General features: G+C 42.4%; 1 protein-coding gene across 1 annotated transcript in view; it reads left to right on the top strand.

The window, feature by feature from the left end:
- Positions 1 to 1,370: 1,370 nt before the first annotated feature.
- Positions 1,371 to 18,749, top strand: part of LOC126354796 (juvenile hormone acid O-methyltransferase-like) — a 289,416-nt gene continuing 272,037 nt past the window's right edge. The window contains exon 1 of the mRNA XM_050004710.1: positions 1,371 to 1,446. The gene's annotated coding sequence lies outside the window, so the exon portion shown is untranslated. The remainder of the gene's footprint in view (positions 1,447 to 18,749) is intronic.

Genomic DNA, 18,749 nt, shown 5'->3' with positions numbered 1-18,749 from the left:
CTACCCATCAAATCTTCAGCATTCTTCTGTAGCACCACATTTTGAAAGCTTCTATTCTCTTCGTGTCCAAACTATTTATCGTCCATATTTCACTTCCATACATGGCTACACTCCATACAAATACTTTCAGAAACGACTTCCTGACACTTAAATCTATACTCGATGTTAACAAATTTCTCTTATTCAGAGATGCTTTCCGTGCCATTGCCAGTCTACATTTTATATCCCCTCTACTTCGACCATCATCACTTATTTTGCTCCCCAAATAGCAAAACTCATTTACTACTTTAAGTGTCTCATTTCCTAATCTAATTCCCTCAGCATCGCCCGACTTAATTCGACTACATTCCATTATCCTCGTTTTACTTTTGTTGATGTTCATTTTATATCCTCCTTTCAAGACACTGTCCATTCCGTTCAACTGCTCTTGCAAGTTCTTTGCTTTCTCTGACAGAACTACAATGTCATCGGCGAACCTCAAAGCTTTTATTTCATCTCCATGGATTTTAATGCCTGCTCCGAATTTTTCTTTTGTTTCCTTTACTACTTGCGCAATATACAGACTGAATAACATCGGGGATAGGCTACAACCCTGCCTCACTCCTTTCCCAACCACTGCTTCCCTTTCATGCCCCTCGACTCATATAACTGCCATTTGGTTTCTGTACAAATTGTATGACGAGGTTAACGTTAACGAAGCTGCCTTTTCTAATGACATTCACTGTGCCATGTGTCTTAGCACGTTGCTGGTGGCGATTCGATATTTTTATAATGTGAACATTTTTATGATAGGTATCTTCGTTCTGCGGAATAAACTGGTGCTCTTGAAGAAAAAAAAAGAAAAAATCAAAAGCAAGAAAATGGCGTACTAGAATTTAAATGTTTTTCATTTACAATCACTGTTAGTTACATGAGTTACGTATGATTTTGTGATGATAAAATCTAACTTTAATTATTTTCACTCTTTGCAGCGAAATGTGTGCTGATATGGAACTTCATTGCAGCTTATAACCGCGTGCCGGGTCGATGCTTGAACTCGGGACCTTTACCAGTCGTGGGGAAGACGAGGCGCCGGCGGAAGTACAGCCGTCAGAGCGAGCTGTGAGGTGTTCTTGAGTAGCTCAGGTGATAGAGCACTTGCCCGCAAAGGGCAAAGGTCATCATAACGAGTCTTACAAGGGGAGGCCACGACGTTTGGAACGCGGTTTTGCTGTATACTTCGGCGCGTACTTCCCAAGCGTTACTGAGATAATTTCGGTCGTCAAATATCGTCAAATATATACCTGTGCGTGGGCACTTTTTCCCTGAATCGTCGGCAGGCGAGTGGTAGCCGTCACTGTAGCTCAGCGTGTTCACATTCGCTGCGCGGCCGCCGAGCCGGACGGACGTGTGGCGGCAGCGCTAGAAGGGCAGGCGTAAACAGCGGCTGTGTGGCTGTTAACGAAGGTCAGTAGAGCGCTTTGTTTACTTTGCATCTTTCAGTTACTTAAAATGACAAAATGAACGAAATTAACTGTGAAAGAAGAGATACGGTTAGATTCTCTTTTGATTGAACCTGTAAAAGACAAAAGGCTTTCGAGATCAAAAGGTGGCTTTCAAAAACAGTTATGTACACAGGAGACGAAATTATTGGCGTTCATCTTTCTTTTGTTTCCAATTCTGTCTTATTGAAATTGATTCCCTCTGATTTGTGCTCCTCGATAGTTGACAAGTGTGGTGGCAAAATGAAATTTAATCATGCAAACGGAACAGTTAGTGACGTTCGTGTTTCCCATGCTGGGCTAGGCATTCGAGCAGAGAGAGTTTTCGAACTGCCATTCGAAGTCCCTGCTGGAGCAATCAATGCTGCTCTTCAGCCCTATGGTAGGGTTGTATCTAATATTGCAGAAAAATGGTCGGAGCAATATATGTTCCCGGTTTTGAATGGAGTTAGACAGATTACGATTGTGCTCGTACGACATATCCCTTCGTACTTGAATATCTGTGGCCATCGCGCTCTCATAATTTATGATGGGCAGCCACGGACTTGTGCGTTATGTAACGTCACAGCGCACGTCAGAAGTGAGTGCAGTAGAAGGCGTGTTCCTCAGTTACCGACTAACGAGGCGGCTGTCCAAGGACAAATTGTTGGCGTGCAAGTGCCGTACGCTGCCGCGGCAGCTAGCCGGGCCTGATATCAACAGATTATGGCCGAGCAGGCGGGATCTTCCGACGCGCGCACCGAAACGGGAAGCACTGCGGAGTTGACCAACGATGACAATCAGAATCTGTCCAGTAATGATGTTACTGAGGACCCACCGCGCTTGCCCTCTGAATCTGACAACTCTTCCAACGAGCGACAAGCTTCATCGATAATACCCAATGTAGACATGGTAGAGCACGAAGCGGTAGTTACACACGAAAGGGCCAACATCCCAGAAGGAACGACAGTGGATGGACATAAAGAGGAAGTGATACAACAGAAAACTGACAACCACACAGATGACAGGACGCTAAAGACAGGTTCAAGAAACGTCAAAGGAAAAGGGAGGGCCCAAGAAGACGAACCAATGACACCTCCCATCTCACGTGTCAAAGAAACAGCAGCAACGGCCGACTCGGAAATTAACGGAGCTCAAAAATCTTCCGCCACGAAGGCGGGACGGGTGACTTCTCCTCGACCTTCTGTGGAGTCGCCAGGAAGTTTACCAAAGGTTTCACCGACGATTTCACCGAAGTCATCAAAAAATAAAAAGAGACGAAGAGCACATCAAGCTGCAGAGAATTTGGCCCCTCCTTTAAGAGAGCGGCTGAGGAAGATACAGGAGACCGAAAAGAAGGACGAAGAAACACAAAAGGAAGCGGTCGGCGAGTCTTCGGATCGGAACTAGAGAGAAGAACGGGCTGATACGCCACACGAAACAATTGAACCCTTGCATGACAATACATCAGATATGGACAATGAAACCCGACTTGGACAAGGACATGGACACGAAATCACCGAGCCACGATTTACTGGGCGGACGAAAAGGAGGATCAGACCGATGCAATGGGGGCGGAAGGGGTTTTTGAGGAAGAATTTTTTTATTAAAAATTGTCACACCGAACTCTAAGAAGAAAGAAGAAAAAAAAAGAAAAAAGAAGGAAAACCGTCAATGGAATAAAAGTATAATAAAAAACACTATATATATATATATATATATAACCCGAAGTTATTGTACGCGGCTCCAATACCGTGTCCTCTGTTTACTGTCTTGTAGCGTCTCACAGTGGAACATACATATAACGTGACCACCTTAAACATAAACAAAATTCAGAGTCAAGCAAAGGTAGCTGCACTGAAGGACTATCTGTATCAGTCAGATACAGATATCGTCTTCCTGCAGGAAGTTAATTTCAAAGAATTGTATGTTTCAGGGTACAAAGAGGTGTTGAATGTGGCTCCAGACAACGCTTGTGGAACAGCCATCCTTGCTAAAGAAGGGATCGAGCTGACAAACGTGTACCTTTTAGAGTCGTGGAGAGGAATTAGCTGCAAAATTTGTAACACCACTTTTATAAACCTATACGCACCTTCAGGCAACAATGCGAGACGAGAGAGGGCAGCCTTTTTTAAAAGTGTCATTTTATTTCTATTCCAAGAAAACCCTGCAGAAATTTTCATTGGTGGAGATTTTAATTGCGTTTTAAATAAAAAGGATCAGCAACCAAATTTTAACTTTTCCCGAGAACTGCAGGCGTTGGTCACCAACATGAAGTGGTTTGACGCGTGGGAAATAAAATATCCGATGCTGGTTCGCTATACATATATGACTGGTGCTACACAGAGCAGAATCGACAGAATATATGTCACCCCCCCCCCCACTTTAGACACTAAAGTCAGTAGTATCGAGGTGATACCGGCTGCCTTCTCTGACCACCTCGGAGTGAAGTGCAGCACAATTAACCAGGCAAAAGACATATTAAATATCAATACCGTCTCTGAAAACGCTCTAGCTTTAAAGATGCAAGGAATTTGGCAGTCTGTTTTAAGGATGCGTAATAAATATAGAACAACTATTGAATGGTGGACTATGGCCGCTAAGAAAAAGATAAGAGCAGCACTGATATCTTACGCCAAAGAAAGGGCAATGTGGTCAAGGCACACAATGGAGTTTTACTACTCTTGCTTAAGAGACCTTTACGACCAGACGGCCTGCCTGTGGAGTTTTATAGGACCTTTTGGCACCTAACAGGTTCCCAATTTACGGAAGTAGTTAATGACGTCTTGAGGGGAGAGGAAATTCCTGCTGCTTTCAAGGAAAGTGTAACTGCACTTCTTCCAAAGGGAAGGAGTACGGACACGAAAGATATTACTAAAATGAGACCGATCAGTGTAATGAACACAGATTACAAGGTAGTTGCACGTGTAATTAAAGAACGAATGGGACCGATTTTTAAAAAAGTCATTGGATGCCACCAGACGTGTCTCCCTCGACGTACCATTTTTAAGACTGTATGTGAATATCGAGACATTATTTCTATTTTCTCATCAACGTCAGCGAATGGAGGGATTGCCTTCATTGATTTTGCTAAAGCGTTTGACAGGGTCAACTACGGATATCTGTTCAGAACCTTGAAACACATAGGTTTCAATGATGGCAACTTAGCGGTTTTAATGAACATCGTCAGAGGCCTACGAACCAAAATCTCGATCAATGGACAATATACTAATGAAGTATTGATATCTAGTGGAGTTCCTCAGGGAAGTCCCCAGTCCATGTTGTTTTATGTGGTTTCTCTGGAACCCCTTTTACGGCTTTTGAACACAACCTTCGAAGGCATAACAATAACTGGGCTGAAGACGGTTACAAATGCATACGCTGACGATGTGGGAGTTCTAGTAAGGAGCGATGATGACTGTGCCCAGCTAACAGACAAGTTATCGCTTTATAGCAGGGCAACTGGTGCGAGGATAAACGAAACGAAAAGTTCCTTTTTAAATTTACAGGGTCATGACAATGTGCAGCTACCGTGGGCAAACAGGGTGGAGCGCCACACTGCTTTGGGCATAACTTTTTACAGTTGCCCATTAAGAACAACGGCCGCTAATTGGGAACAGGCAGCTTAATACTGCATGAAACGAGAGACTTAAATATCAAGCAAAGAATTAAACTAATACACTGTGCAGTTCTTTCGAAAGCTGCATATGTCGCTCAGATTTTACCAACACCTCCAGACACAGCGTAATCTATAATGAGCACACTCTGTCGCTGAGTATGGAATGGCCACATTTTCAGAGTAGCAGTAGGAACGACTACATCGAGACCCGAAAACGGAGGCCTGGGGCTGACAGACCTTCGGACGAAAAACACTGCCCTCCTCATTAAAAGAACGCTAAAACTCAGAGAGAGACAGCCGCACAGCATAACGTCCGCTCTGTTTGACCTTCTTAAACCCGGAAGCATGCAGCCGCCAGTAGATGTTCACAAAATAAACCTAAAGCATATTAAGGATTTTTATGTAGAATTAAGCTACTTGACATGCATTTTAACAGACAAAAATAAGAGGACAAGTAAATATATAGTAGGGAAGTTACAATCACGCGGAAACAAAAATAAAATGGAGCTGAAGTATCCCAACAAAAACTGGGAAGAAATATGGACTAACATAAATAACACAACACTGACTACGGAAGTGCAAGCGTCATGGTACAGAGTTGTCAACAACATTATTAGTACCAATGAAAAACTGTGTTCAATTGGACTACAAGCAACCAATGTGTGCCAAAAATGTCACAATTTGGACTCCTTAAAGCATCGCTTCATCTGTAATGGATACAAGAATATTTGGAATGACATTGTATTGCAAGTCGCTTTCCTCAAACGGACCGATGGAGGAGAAATCACACTAAACTATATACTCTTCCCAGAAGAAATTTCCTTTCCACCACAAAAAAAAAACAATGTCATCTTGTGGCTATTCGGAAATTTTGTCAATTATGTTGTTAACAACAAAGGCAATGACAATCTACAAGAATATCGAGAATATATGAAAGACGAATACTTCAAAATATACCGGAACAAAGACCATGAAAAGAAGTTCGGAAATATGATGCAAATTTTGTTTCAGAAACAAGGCATCGGTTAATACCTAAATAATATGAAATCGACCGAACAAGATAGACTGCCAAAGTAGGGGATTGCTGTTGAGGGTGAAGTACGGTGGGGACTTCGTGTGCCCCGAGACCGATGCGGTAGCCGTGAAGGCCTCAACAGAACCCTGGAAAAGCATGTTTTCCCAAGAAGTTACAGGAGTCACGCCACAGCACAAGAGTAGTAGGGAGAAACTATTGTCATGCAAAAGATGTGCATCACTGAAGAAGTTTAATTTTTCTCTTAATTTTTACTTTTACTTCTCTCTCATTTTTGTTTAAATTCTAATGGAAGAATATTTTGCGTTCCGTTAATGCAGTAAATAGTATTATAGAGAGAGTTATTTTCACCGTAATCAATCGGATTTTCTAACATTGTCATCAAGATGCAATTCAGTTTCAAAAACCACTTAAAAAAAAGCGTGTTCGGTCAGAGAGCCGGTTGGCCTCTGTAACAAAAAAACTGAGTGGAAGAATCAACAAACGGACTTTAACGGATGTCATGTGACGTCCGCAACGACCTAACACAACGATCAACAAACAAGGAAAAAAAGAAAAAGTGGTTAGCGTTCAAGCCCCGTAATCGCTGGGTCGCTAGATCGAGCCCTACTCGTCAGTTTTTTTATTTCTAACACAGTCATTTTCTTTACTATTTATATTACAATTGATGTAATGGGAAAAATACGTGTAATCGGATGAAGTTTTATTAAATTTACAATGTTATTTGGCAGTCTACAAATTTTTATTATCACAAATAATATAATATTCATAACTACCGATTATTAAACGGTCAAACGCATAAAGTGATACTGAGACTGTATGCTTGTCCATCATTTGAGAAATCCCTCATAGCTGAAAGAAGCCCGAAACGACTTGTTACTTCCAAGTTTTGACCGGCACAGACGGATTTCGAAAGACGTACAATTAATCGTCGCTTTCGACATTACGAGTACAAGTTGCAGGATGGTATTTTTCGTAAAAACATGAAAAACAAAGTTAAACGGCATCAGCTGCATTGAGTAAATGCTATGTTTCCGCACACGCAAGGTTTTTTGAGTTTTTCCGTGGAAAAACCAACCTCGTTAACATTTTCAAAAACCTCTCATCCAGCAGATAATTTGGAAGCAAACCATGCATAACGCAGCATTTCCTTAAATATCGACGATGGTCATTGGTCATGCAGTATCGAGTGTTTTTTAATAGCGTCTTCAACGAGAAGCAATTTCTCGTTCTCTTTCGATTAAATACAAACAGCTTTGAAGACACGGACACGCATACATTTTCAGTCTCACTTTTGGATTTCGTCGTTTACTAATCGGTAGCTATCTACATTATATTATCTGGAATAATAAAAATTTGTAGACTGCCAAAGAACATTGTAAATTTAATAAAAGTTCATCCGATTACACGTATTTTTCCTATTACATCAATTGTAACATAAACAGTTTAAAAATGATGGCGTTAGAAATAAAAAAAGAAAAACTGACGAGCGGGAGTCGATCCAGCCACCCAGCGATTACAGGGCTTCAACGCTAACCATTCGGCTGCCGACGCTTCATGGTGAAAATGGCCACACACAGCTATATATTTGACGACCGAAATTATCTTGCGATTTCCTCAATAACACGTGAGAAGAACACGCCACCACTTACACATTTTTTTGCCCTAATGGAGTACTACGAGTGTACGAAGTAAATCCGCGTTCCAAACGTCGTGGCTTCCCCTTGTTAGTCCGGCACACAGTTTTAACGTGCCAGTAACTTTCAATATTTGAAATGCTTATTTCTTTTGTAAATAATTCCGTAGTGCTTCTCAATGTCACAACAGTACTGATGTCATTAATCCGACATACTTCCATGACAATAAAAGGATAAAAGTGGCTTAATAAGATTGGATTTTAACAAGGAGTACAAAAATTCCAACCTGTGCTGTTAGCGACTACATTACCAATTTGCTCGCAACAACACCATGTGTGAGAACTGATGCAGCAGCGTCAAAACTTTGACTGTCAATTTCTTGGAAACTATTGAGTGTTGGCGCCTAAGACAAAATAAGTGTTCGTTTATTTTCGCCCTTCTTTCGCCAAGCGAAACTTCGACTGTGCTGAGAGCGAGCTATTGCTGCTCCTCCTCCTGAGATACAGTTTCAGGATACTACCAATGTAACCCTACACCCGAGTATGCAATGTGGAGTTCTTGCAGCATTTCCACACCAGGAACATAATTACTGGCGACAAATCAGCCCAGTTTAGGGGTGCGCTCATTGTGTGTACAGTGTATTGAACCAGGGACTTAGAAACGAGGGAGAGGCTTCGTCCCTCCGTAGCTCTCAGTGTTTCACAAACCCACAACAGGCCACAGCAGTCCACCCATCCCACCGCCGCCCCAGGGTTATTGTGCGGTTCGGCCCACGGTGGAGCCCCCCCCCCCCCCCCCCCCCCCCGGGAACGTCTCATACCAGAGAGTGTAGCCCCAAATCTCTGCCTGCTGGAGTAATTATGGTATACGCACACATGGAGATAGTGTTTGCGCAACAATCGCCTACATAGTGTAACTGAGGCGTAATAAGGGGAAGCAGCTCTAACAATACCACAAGTTGCAAAGCATAGAAATCAGATTAAAAATGTTGCTCACGCAGCATATGTTCGCTTTATCGTGCAACAACAAAGTTATTGACTGTGGATGGTATCGTCAGAATGGAAACAATGAAGTCACTGTAAAAAAAGTCATTAATTTTGGCACTTATCTTGAATGGATTCCAACGTAGATTTCGTCGAAGTTGTTATGGCTCATCTTGTTGATTCTAGGGTGATTCCACTTTGACTGCTAGAAGGTCCAGATCTGTATTTTAGCAATATTTTAAGACCTAACAAATGCGTTTTTCAGGAAATTCTTAATGATCAAACAATCCCAGATCAGAACAATGGTATGGTAGAAATAATTTTTGACTTGGTGTTCATGATCCACATTTTTATTAAACTTCTTCTAACTTCACATATACTTCTTCTTAATTGTCACATCATCAAGAAAACAGTTTTGTATCAATCTTCACATATTTAATTTCCGCTTTAACCAAACACAAGACTTGACTGTTCTTTTTACAAAGCGAAATAATTCAACTTCTGCAAAGTGAAACAAAGACTGCACTGTGTGCATTCGCGCCAAAACGGTTACAGGTAAGTCAAAGATCATGACAGTCTCACAGAAATGAATACACACAAGAACCATATCAATGTAATATATCGATACATCGGAGTACCTATACATTAATAAAACCGAATGTGAATATTGTCACAAAAATATGTCTGTTACTTCGCAGAAAAGTAGTACGATATTTCTGGTATCGAGAACTGGGGTTGGAGTGCCGTAATGGTCACGTAAATAAAAAACCATTACACATCCCGCATTCGCTGAGGCAGATGGAAAACCGCCTTAAACACCATCCAGAGGCTGGCCGGCACACAGGACCTCGATACTAATCCGCCGGGCGGATTGGTGTCAGGGACAGGCACGCCTTCCTGCTCAGCAAGCAGAGCGTTAGACCGCGCGGCTAGCCGGGCGGGCCCAGTAACGGGGTACTTTTTGCTTGAAAAAATGAGGTAGAAAATTTTTTTTTTAATCTTATGCATATAGTGGTAGTATCGTGAATCCAAGTTTTCAACTGCAAAAACCGTCGGGACATCTTTTTCTTGCTAGAAAACCAAGAAATTTCGGCACTTTATTCAGGTTTTTGCTCGCTGCTCGGAAACCATGCACGCAACTGAAAATGTTATTCTTACCAAACTAAAAGAGAATTAAATTTTGCGTCGATTGATCTGTTTAAATGTCAAAATCGGTGCAGCCGTTTGGCCGCAATCAGTTGTCAAAGTTCGTTCAATTTTACCAGCTTCGCTAAAAGGTCGGTTCCAACGCCTGTAACTCAAAAACGGCTACTCCAAATGAAAAATGTCGAGTTATAAAAGTTGTAGTGCGTGAAATTTCATGTTACAAAAGCATCTAATTTTTCAGTTTTAGTCACTATTAAGCGGTCATACACCTGAGAGCCAAAGTAATTCCATTTTGTTGCTTTTAAGTTAGAGTTATTAAGAGAAATGAAATTTTTAATTGGGCGACGGCTCTCTAATGAGCACGTATGTGTCTTCTATGTGTATTTTTTGAATTTTCTTCATTCGTTTGTATTTTTATTCGTTTTTATCCATGCCTTAACTTCATTTGTATTTTTATTCGTTTTTATCCGTGCCTTACCTGGTAAGAGAGGGTTGTTAAAATAGAACCAAAGTACAGGGGATAGGCAAAATAATGTGAATACATGTACTTACTTGAGAACGGTTTATTATTGAGGGGTTGGACCCCCATTTGCCCGTAATACAGCTGCGATTCTTCTTGCAATACTGGCTTATACTGATTGTATAGTCTCTAGTGGAATGTTACGCCACTCTTCGATCAGAACCTCTTCTAACTCCTGTAGTGATGGAGGAAGTGGAAATCTGCTCCGGAGTCTGCGCTCCAATATCGGCCACAAGGATTCCATAATGTTCAAGTGCGGGGATTGTGATGGCCCAGGAAGACGCTGCAGTTCAGTTGCTCGCTGATCATACCTCGGCTGTGCTGTCCTGGCTGTGTGAATGGGTGCATTATCGTCCTGAAATGTAGCATCATTGTTGGGGAACTACATTTGAATCATGGAGTGCACCAGATCATCTAAAACGTTAAAATAATCGTTAGCTGTAACACGGCCTTTGGGGGTAATGATAGGGCCAACAGAATGCCATGACATAGCTGCCCACACCATCCTCAAACGCATAGCTGATTATGTGGACAAAACCCTCATTAACGAACAAGCTGGATTTCGACCAGGAAAATCATGCTGTGTCCAAATCCTTAATCTCACACAGTACATCGAAGACGGCTTTCAGAGAGGAGAAGTAACTGGGGTCGCATTCCTGGATCTCAGTGTTGCATATGACACAGTTAACCATAAGTTGCTTACCCAGAAAGTGTATAATGTCACTAAGGACTACACCCTTTCTATGTTCGTGAAATGCATGCTACAGAACAGACGCTACTATGTAACCTTACAATCTAAAAACAGCCGATGGAGAACGCAGAAAAATGGCCTTGAGCAGGGTAGTGTCTTGGCTCCAATATTATTTAACATCTATACCAATAATCTTCCCATCAGCCACCAGACACGAATGTTCATATATGCTGATGATGCAGCAGTGGCCACACTGGATAAAACCTTTGAACAAGTGGAGGAGAATCTCACAGGAGCCTTAACAGAACTTGCTACCTATTACAACGGCAATAATCTCAAACCAAACCCTAGTAAATCTCAAGTATCCGCCTTCCATCTTAGGAACAAACAAGCCAAACGGAAACTCCGAGTCATGTGGCAAGGGGAAGAGCTGAAACATGCAAACAGCCCAAAATACCTGGGAGTAACATTGGACAGAGCACTGTCACAACACTAAAAAAAAGGTCTGTGCCAGGAACAACACACTGCGGAAGCTAACAGGTTCATCGTGGGGAGCTCAACCACATGTTTTGCGCACCATGGGTCTGGTGCTGAGTATCTCAGCAGCGGAATTTGCGGCGCCAGTTTGGAGTAACTCTGCTCACACTAAGCAAGTTGACGTCGCCGTAAACGAAACTGTACGCATTGCCACAGGATGCCTCAAACCAACTCCCACAGACATCATTTATCCCATCATAGGCATAGCACCACCCACTATCCGCAGACAAGTAGCCGCCGAGATCGAAAGATCAAAACAAATGAATGATCCTCGACACCCGTTGCATATGCACCGAAAACAACGTGTCCGGCTGAAATCCCGCAGGAGTTTCATTGAAACTACTGAAGAGCTCGCCACCAAGCCCGTCGCAAGGCAGCTATCTCTTTGGGAAGAAATGGTGCCACACTCCACATTGGAACTACTTGAGGAGGGATCTGCAGGATTTCAACTACCTTTTACAACTTGGAGGTCATTAAACCGGCTGCGTACTGGAGTAACTGGGTGCAAATCAAACCTATTTAAATGGGGTTACAGTGATAGCGATAGGTGTGAATGCGGAGCAATACAGGACTTGGACCACCTACTGACTTGTCCAGATATGTCTATAACATGCACTAAAGATGATATTTTGAAAGTCAATGACAAAGCAAACTACGTTGCTAATTACTGGGAAGGGAAGATATAATTGGTGCATCCGGATACGGAAGATGAAGAAACACCATCACACTTTCACCTCCATGCTTGACCGTTAGAATCAAGCAGTCAGGATTGTAGGCTTCTTTTGGCGCTCTCCAGGCGTAAACAGGGCCCGATGTTCGAAATAACAAAAACGTTGACTCGTCGGACCATATGACGGGTTTCCACTGGTCAGCCGTCCAGGATTTACGCTCCTGACACCATGTTTTACGCTTCTTTGCGTTGGTTGTCGTCACTAATGGTTTCGGTATAGCAGCTCGTCCATGAATATTCCCTTTATGGAGTTCTCGGCGGACAGCGCCGATAGGTACGGGTTCTCGAAGATGGCTATTGAGCTCTGCAGTCACTTTTGCCACAGTAGTTTCGTGTTGTTTCGACACTATTTGCCTTACTGTTCATCGATCCCTGTCATGTAGCTTTGATTTGCACCCACTATTACATTTACACGATGATTTCTTTCCATGTTCTGTGTAGGATGCCATGACTGTTGAAACAGTTGCTCTTGAAACATTCAATAAGTTGGCTGTATTGGTTGTTTAGGTTTTTATGTTGGTAACGCCACGTAGCGATCTGTATGAAAATCACTGACTGCGTCGTGTGCAGTCTGTGGCTGGTTTGCATTGTTGGAATTTCTGCTATTGTAGTGTTGGGCAGTTGGAGATGAACAGAGCGTAACGTTGCGCAGTTGGAGGTGAGCCGCCAGCAGTGGGGAGAGAGATGGTAGAATTTTGAGACCGGAAGATCTGGACATGTGTCCATCAGAAAAAGGAAACTTGTAAGACTGGATGTCATGAACTGATATTATATAGTTTTGAACACTATTAAGGTAAATACATTGTTTGTTCTCTGGCAAAATCTTTCATTTGCTAACTATGCCTATCGGTAGTTAGTGAGTTCAGTAGTTAGAATCTTTTGTTTAGCTGGAAGTAGTGGCGCTCGCTGTATTGCAGTAGTTCGAGTAAGGATGATTTTTGTGAGGTAAGTGATTCATGAAAGGTATAGGTTACTGTTAATCAGGGCCATTCTTTTGTGGGTATTATTGAAAGTCAGTTTGCGTTGCGCCAAAAATATTGTGTGTCAGTTTAGTGTTGATCAGAATAAGTAAAGAGAGAAATGTCTCAGTACGTTCAGTTTTGCTCGACTGTTTGAAAATCAAATAACGTGTGAGGTTTATCAGCACAATCATTCATAAATTTTTCTAAGGGGATGTTTCATATGTCGATCCTTAGACGAGAATGCCTCACTGGAATCCTCTGATTTTTTTCTTGTAGTTTGTGCAATTAGTGTAGTTATTGTTTATTGCTAGCGCGAAATTGTAGAGAGAATTTTCTTTGTAGTTGTAGTTTTTCATTGTTGTAAAGTAAAACAGTTGTGGCATGCATGTAGATTTGCTCCAAGTATTTCGCAGCTGTGCTTGCAATTTATTAGATATTATTTTCAGTGCTATTTTAATGAGTTTTCTTATTTTACTCTTCAAATTGTGCTTTTCTGTGTTATCGTGTGAAATATTGTGGCAATTATGACGCGTAAAAAACGTAATACTAGGCTCCAAAGTAAACTGAGTAATGACAGTGAAGACGAAAGTAGTGTGTTGGCGCCACCGTGTAATGAATTAACTAATGTTCAACATAGTAATTTGGTAATTGTACATAGGGAAATGGAGCGGGCAATAAATAATTGTGTAGACAGTGAAACAGACAGTGAACAGGGTTGTATTGTCGATCGATCGGTCGGCAACATCTCTCCCCAGGAACCCGAAATGACAGGACACAGTCTTGCAAATACCTTAGATTCAGGTTGTGCGTCCTCACATTTTTCTCAATTAAGTCAAGACACATTTTCTACTTTTCAAAATGCGAATGTTGCCGGTGTAAATGCACTGCTGTAAAAGTAAAGAGGAACATATTTCAGACACCAGGGCATTGTTATTACAATTAATGCAACAAATGGGACAACAGCTTCAAAAGTTAGACGCAATGGAACAAAATCAAAAACAGACACAGCAACAAATGGAACAAAATCAGAAACAAATTAAAGAAACACTTCAACAAACACGTGAATTTTTAACTACTGAGTTACGTAAAATCGAATCGAAATGTCAAAAAGTCTGTAATGACGTAAAAACAAATTTGTGAGCATTTTCAATCTATTTTTTCGCGACATGAAAATTCATTATAGAATCACGAAGCAGCCATAAAATAACTGCAAACTATTGTTCATGAAAAGCACGAGACCTTGCAAGCTAAAATTGACTCAGTTGCATCTACCGATTCGGTTACGCAACTTGAAAAAACTCAGGAAAACTTAAAGGACACAGTAGATACTCTGAAAATTGGTTCAGAAAGACACATGGAAGAAATTAGTTCATTATCAGAGAAAGTAGTCGAACTTTCGGATCAGTTCACTAACGTATCTACAAAGGTAGATGATAATCTGAATGACACAAGAACGGTAGTCTTTACTGACACAGAAGAGTTCGAACGAATTAGGAAATTCCAACAAAATGAGACTCAAATTAACATGCAACACAAAAGAGAAATCCGGGAAGTACAAGATCAGTTGGCACAAGTAATACAAGAATTACATATTTCAGAGGAGGCTCGCACTCCAACAAGGGAAGAGGGACTTAGAAATATGGAAAAGCCACAAAGTAATACCACAGGGCATTTTGGACATTATGAAAGAAATTGGCAAGGTGCACCGAATTTTGAGATGGAACCGCTGACACGACGTAACAATGATCGATATGCGACTCCCCAACATGATGATTTTGACTATAAGCTGTTCATTACTACACGTAGATTCAAAACATTTAAGAATTCTGGTAACGACATTCATTCACAAACGTGGGTTCATCGATTCTCTCATTGGTTTCCTCCCAACTGGTCATCAGAGCAAAGATAAGAATTTATGTGTGGCTACTTGGAGAATGAACCAGCTGTAAGAATGTGATCGGTCATTCACGATTGTCACAGTGAAGGAGAATTTTATCATGCCTTCCTCTTAGCATCTTGGTCTCAAGCTACTCAAGACCGAGTAAAACATAGCATCATAATGATGAAACACTTTGAACAATCTGAATTTTCCAGTCTTGCCAATTATTATGAAGACATGTTGCACAAGAATCAAGCCTGTCAAACCCATACAATCCCTCAGAACTCATCCGCATTTGCTTATTCAAATTGCCTGAAGGTTTAAGACATATTATTCTGGCAGGATGTTGCAAAGACGACATTGAAGCTTTTCAGGGACTCTTACAAGAATTAGAAATTGACACAGACAGTCGCAGGATGCGAAGACAGGAAAACAATCATTACAGGTCACATCCGTCACAATTCCGTGACGACAGAAACAATAACTGGACACGACAAGGCCATTCTTACAACGCAAATCGTGACCAAAACAGATACCACCCATATGACAACCACTGGTAGAGTAATATGAATTATATGGAAATATCACCTCTCTGCAGTAATGACTATAACAGAGACAATCAGAGAAACAGACAATATGGGAACCGAAATAATTATCGTCAAGGGAGACAGAATAACTTCAGACGCAACGGTCCACCGCGCAGTTATGATTCCGGGAGAAATTCTCCACCACATGACCGACAAAAAAGAAACTATGGAAACCACCGACATAACGACAGACCCCAATTTCATCAGAACTGGCGGGATTCAAACAGGGCAGGGCCCTCTCGCAAGGTGAATTTATAGAAGTTAGGTCTCTTAATTCCAGTAACAACGCGCACCAACAAAGAGACAGTAGGCAAAGACTCATACCGCTGGCAGCCACAAAACGTACTTATGAAGCTGACGACGTAGCTGCCGTGGCTACTAATTACGTAAAAATGGAAGACATTAGGGATATCTTAGTCCAGGAACACAACGTAAAACATAACAACACTGCATATCCTGTAATTCACATTACAGTAAATGGTGTAAAATTTACATCAGTACTTGACTCTGGCAGTCCCATTTCAGTAATTAGTGAAACAGCCTTTAGCAAATGCAACAAATCGAACAATTGCCCAACACTTCCAATACGTAAGATTAAATTACAAGGTGCAATCGTTGGAAAAATTGAAGATGTACGCCAACAAACCAACTTAGAGCTCTGTTGTCAAAGCCACAGTTTCTCTATTAACTTTCTCATTGTTCTATTGTTTTCGACGGAAATTATATTGGGAGTAGACTTTTTGACTGAATACAAAGCAGTATTAAACTTTCACAATGCTGAAATAAGTTTAGAGAAAGAAGGTAAGTCAATAGCTTTGAAATCTGAAGATTGGCTTTCAAACCATGACGAGGAAATTAATCGGCTTTACCTCATGTTAGACAACAGTTAGGAATTTTCGACGGAGCTTGTCACTAACAATCACTCTGCCCTAACCGCCGTCTGCTTCACGTCTGCTGTGCAGCGAGCTACCTTAATTTAAGTATTATCTGTATTTTTCTTACTTGTCACTTCTTCTTCTGCGTGTTTTTGCTTTTAGGAAGCTTTAATAGTCGAGTGCTATTAAGTGTTCCATAGATCTCGTGTTTGTTTTGAATACAGTCAGAGAGAGTCCCTTTAGTCAGCCATAGTGCCAGTAGTGTCAGTGTCGCCCTAACCGCCGTCTGCTTCACGTCTGCTGTGCAGCGAGCTACCTTAATTTAAGTATTATCTGTATTTTTCTTACTTGTCACTTCTTCTTCTGCGTGTTTTTGCTTTTAGGAAGCTTTAATAGTCGAGTGCTATTAAGTGTTCCATAGATCTCGTGTTTGTTTTGAATACAGTCAGAGAGAGTCCCTTTAGTCAGCCATAGTGCCAGTAGTGTCAGTGTCGTCCTAACCGCCGTTTGCTTCACGTCTGCTGTGCAGCGAGCTACCTTAATTTAAGTATTATCTGTATTTTTCTTACTTGTCACTTCTTCTTCTGCGTGTTTTTGCTTTTAGGAAGCTTTAATAGTCGAGTGCTATTAAGTGTTCCATAGATCTCGTGTGTGTTTCGAATACAGTCAGAGAGTCCCTTTAGTCAGCCATAGTGCTCGTAGTGTTAGTGTTTGTTTTCAATACCGTCCAGAGACAGGTAGTGCTATTTTCCTTGTTTCTACAAGAAGTGGTTAGCAATCACAGTTTAGTCAATAATCAACCGCCTTTAGTGAATTAGCAGTCTAGTTAAAAGCTGATTAACACTCTATAGTAAATTGATTTCTTAGGATGGCCAGGATGTGTGGCTGCTGTGTACGGACGCAGGAGGAGCTGGCCACTCTTCGCGAACAGCTGAGCGTCTTGATGGCCGCGGTCAGCCGTCTTCAGGCTGCTGCCTCGGAGTGTAGCGGCAGTGGGGAGTCTGGTGCGTCGCATGGTGCACCCCAGGTGTTAGATGCTTCACCCACTGTCCCTGCTGTCGAGACATCTTCGCGGGTACCGGGCGCGGTTGGGCCACCCTCTCCCCAAGGGGAGTGGCGGGTTCAGCGGCGTTCGCGGCGCACGAGGCGGAGGGTCAATGTAGAGGCTGGCCGTGTGGCATCGCCCGCTCTGCCTGTGAGTGGACATGTGGCTGCTCCTTCAGCAAGGTCCGAGCAGGCACACGGGGGGAGGGGTTTATTAGTTATTGGGAGCTCCAACGTAAGGCGGGTGATGGAGCCCCTTAGGGAAATAGCGGAAAGGTCGGGGAAGAAGGCCAGTGTTCACTCTGTCTGCTTGCCGGGGGGTCTCATCCGAGATGTGGAGGAGGCCCTACCGGCGGCGATAGAGAGCACTGGGTGCACCCGACTGCAAATTGTTGCTCATGTCGGCACCAATGACTCTTGCCGTCTGGGTTCAGAGGTCATCCTCAGTTCGTACAGGCGGTTGGCGGAGTTGGTGAAGGTGGAAAGCCTCGCTCGCGGGGTGGAATCAGAGCTAACTATTTGTAGTATCGTTCCGAGAACCGATCGCGGTCCTCTGGTTTGGAGCCGAGTGGAAGGCTTAAACCAGAGGCTCAGACGATTCTGCGGAGAGCTGGGGTGCAAATTTCTCGACCTCCGCTATCGGGTGGAGAAATGTAGGGTCCCCCTGAATAGGTCAGGCGTGCACTACACGCCGGAAGCGGCTACGAGGGTAGCGGAGTACGTGTGGAGTGCACATGGGGTTTTTTTAGGTTAGAGAATTCCCTCCCTAGGCCCGACAAGACGCCTCCTGAGACGCGGCAAGGCAGGAGTAGGCAAAATGCAACAAGGAATAACAATATTAATGTGCTAATAGTAAACTGCAGAAGCGTCTATAGAAAGGTCCCAGAACTGCTCTCATTAATAAACGGTCACAACGCCCATATAGTACTAGGAACAGAAAGTTGGCTGAAACCAGACGTAAACAGTAATGAAATCCTAAACTCTGATTGGAATGTATACCGCAGAGATAGGCTGGACAGTGAAGGGGGAGGCGTGTTTATAGCGAT

Source organism: Schistocerca gregaria, chromosome 3 (genome assembly GCF_023897955.1).
Source record: "Schistocerca gregaria isolate iqSchGreg1 chromosome 3, iqSchGreg1.2, whole genome shotgun sequence".
Classification (NCBI taxonomy): Eukaryota; Metazoa; Arthropoda; class Insecta; order Orthoptera; family Acrididae; genus Schistocerca; species Schistocerca gregaria.
Note: the sequence above shows the minus strand (reverse complement) of the source record. Positions and strands in the feature narration are given on the sequence as shown.